General features: G+C 38.3%; 1 long non-coding RNA gene across 1 annotated transcript in view; it reads left to right on the top strand.

Annotated features, from left to right (window-relative positions):
* Positions 1 to 2,570, top strand: part of LOC116849623 — a 3,758-nt gene extending 1,188 nt beyond the window's left edge. Inside the window, exons 3-6 of the long non-coding RNA XR_004379182.1 lie at positions 1,046 to 1,143; positions 1,669 to 2,013; positions 2,189 to 2,283; positions 2,526 to 2,570. This is a non-coding gene — a long non-coding RNA (uncharacterized LOC116849623). The remainder of the gene's footprint in view (positions 1 to 1,045; positions 1,144 to 1,668; positions 2,014 to 2,188; positions 2,284 to 2,525) is intronic.
* Positions 2,571 to 3,068: the final 498 nt, after the last annotated feature.

Raw genomic sequence — 3,068 nt, 5'->3', positions numbered from 1 at the left:
ATATTTTTAAATTTTTTATTTTGACCTTCAGAAGGTCAAATCAAGGTTTTAAAAGCGCTCAGAAGCTGTTTGTTTAAATGCAATTATCTTACTTTTAGCATTACCCAGTCACGTTTGGGGTGCTTGTTTGCGTCCCCTTGCCTCTCACGGTAAACAAGCACCCCAAACGTGAGAGACAAGGGGACTCACGATAATCAAGCACCCCAAAGGAAACAGAACTTACTATGTCCACGTTGTTGTTTCTGGGTAATGCTAAAAGTAAGATAATCGCATTTAAACAAACAGCTTCTGAGCGCTTTTAAAACCTTGATTTGACCTTCTGAAGGTCAAAATAAAAAATTTAAAAATATCATTTCTGACGTAAAATTTCCCGTTCTCTTCGAATCCGGTGTCAAAAGTAGGCGGTCCCATTTAAAAAAATTACTATGACCTCCAAATGACCTTGAAATTTGACCTCAAGGTCAAATTCATTTATTGAGAAAGATGACCCCCATTGTCCTGAACAAGTTTTGTCTTAACTATTTTTCTATATCTGGCTTACCTATGGAGAAATTTGGGTGGGTCCCGTAAAATGGCCCACCGTGTATATGTGTGAGCATATATATATATATATATAATAGACTCATATTGTCCTTTTTTATTTTATCTTTATTGATTTTAATCTAAAAGCTCTTTGTTTTGTATTTTATTGAGTTGCTCAATATTGCTCCATTCGGAGAAATGCGATAAACGTTGCCTACAGCCTGTGACTCGAAGCGGGACGCGTCGCGCATTATCTCCGGGTTTTCTAGAATGATTCGCGCGTTCGTGAGACAAATTACGACACTTCGCGAGCGTAATCATGACGGTGGCAATGAGAGTACCTGAAACTTGAAAAGTGAGCTTTCTTTCTTGATGCATTTGAAGCAGAAACATACAGTGTCTTGTATTCTTAATCCTAATCCTAACCTAACCCTACCTCTATATCGAGTACGCGCTCATTCTCGACTCATTGAAACCGAGAGATTTCTTTGTCGCTATAGCTAATGAGAAACAACATTTTCAGATCAGGCAGAGTTTGCGATCAAACGTGCAGATGCTGTTTCAGTGACGAGGATGTCGTACCGGAGGATCCGGTTCGGACATTGCAGAGTCGACTCGAAGGTATGCATATTTCTCTGCTTGACATTTTGTAGTCTTAACACAAATTTAAGATCTTAGTAAGTTGCTCGACGTATGCAAAAACGTATGCGTATAATCGTTATCGTTATGTTTGACATTCGCTGTCACATATTTGAAATTTCTTAGAAGAAGAGTGGGATCGAAAGAATTAAATGATTCAAGATTCTCGCGTGTAGCGTGAAGTATCTCAATATATTAAAACACAGAGTATATACAAGGTGTTTCCAAAAAAAATTCAGCATTTATATGGTAGATAGTACACACCATACTGAGTAAAAAGACCTTAGTGAACATAGGTCGAAAGCTAAACCGTTTCTGAGATATAAACATTTTTGTATGGTAGCAACATGAATGACTTAGGTTTATGCGATGTTTACCTCAATGTTTATGAACCACATTCTGTATGTCCTCATTCAATTTCCGTACATACTTCATAACAGAAGATTTCACTGGCAATCAGTCAGATGTCATCAACCGGTGATTGCGGATCTTATTTGGTGATTACAGTTATAAGGTCTAATAAAAATGACAGCGTATTACTCTAATCAAGAAATTCGCGTAAAAAGAAGATGCCAAGCGTGTATGGAAATGGAAGGAGGACATGTGGAACAGCTTCTGTGAAGCCAGTAAATCATTCATTCGAATTTCGCGCGATCGCGCGAAACAACAACAAACACAAACACAACACAAAGAAAACGGCCACTACAGCCCAGTGACTCGAGGCGGAGCGTGCTATTTCCGGGTTTTCTAGAATGATTCCGCGCGTTCATGAGACAAATTACGGCACTTTTCGCGACCGTAATCGTGACGGCAGTAATCTCGTGAACGATGGGAGCACCTGAAACTTGAGAGGTGAGCTTTCGTTCTTGCTGCATTTCAAGCAGAAACATGCAGTCGTGTCTTCTATTCTTAATCCCAATCTAATCTAGCATAACCTAATCTCTGTACGGAGTACGCGCTTATTCTCGATCCATTGAAGCTGAGAGATTTCTCTGCCGCTATAACTAATCAGGAACAACATTTTCAGATCCGGCAGAGTTTGTGATACCATACGGGCAGATGCTGTTCCGGAGGATGCCGCACCGGAGGATCCGGTTCGGGCATAGCAGGGTCGGCTTGAAGGTAAGCTCTTCCAAATTTCTCGTCCTCCTTCATTTAATCCTTTGCGGTCGAGTGTTCAAATATAATTGTCTGAGTAAAATTCATTGAATTATGATTGCATAAAGTCAACATTCTCTCTCTCTCTCTCTCTCTCTCTCTCTCTCTCTCTCTCTCTCTCTTTCTTTTTATCTCTGTCTACGCGCACTTGTTCGTTCAAATCCAGCCTTAAATCTAATCCGCGAAACTTTATCTTTTTGCTCCAGTTCGGAAAGCGGAACGCGGCCGGCCCTGACGTCCGAATATTTTAGTGAGTCGACTAAAATCAGCAATACGGAGGTTTCTGGACTTATGAGAAATTGATACTTCTCATTAATATGAGAAGATATAACGAGATGCGAAGTGGTGGATATTTATGAGTCGTTGAAATCAATGCCGTTTGCTCTACTTATAGCTTTATATGTGTGTGCTGTCTAGTAAAATATGTTGCACGAAGCAATCAGCAGATCACTTCTTCAAAAAAATGTTTCATCTACTAGAGCGCTTTGACTATTAGATATTTAACACTTATAGTATTGAATCAATCATTTTAATATCTAATCTTAGCTTTTGATAAATATACACTGAGAGGAAAAACAAAATGCAACTACAAAATAAAAAAAAATTTATTTGCGTGTGGTGGTTACTAATAAAATATTTATTTAAATTCTTTTTTATTTATAAATAAAATAAGCCACAGCTTTCGTGAAAAGCTGAGGGGTTTTAAGAAAACATATATTTTCTTATTTGAAAATTACTTTATATTAGTT

This window comes from Odontomachus brunneus, unplaced genomic scaffold (assembly GCF_010583005.1).
Source record: "Odontomachus brunneus isolate Ranch 3 - 2012 unplaced genomic scaffold, Obru_v1 Obru_scaffold_121, whole genome shotgun sequence".
In the NCBI taxonomy this organism is placed as follows: Eukaryota; Metazoa; Arthropoda; class Insecta; order Hymenoptera; family Formicidae; genus Odontomachus; species Odontomachus brunneus.
This window is presented reverse-complemented; position numbering and strand designations above follow the sequence as displayed.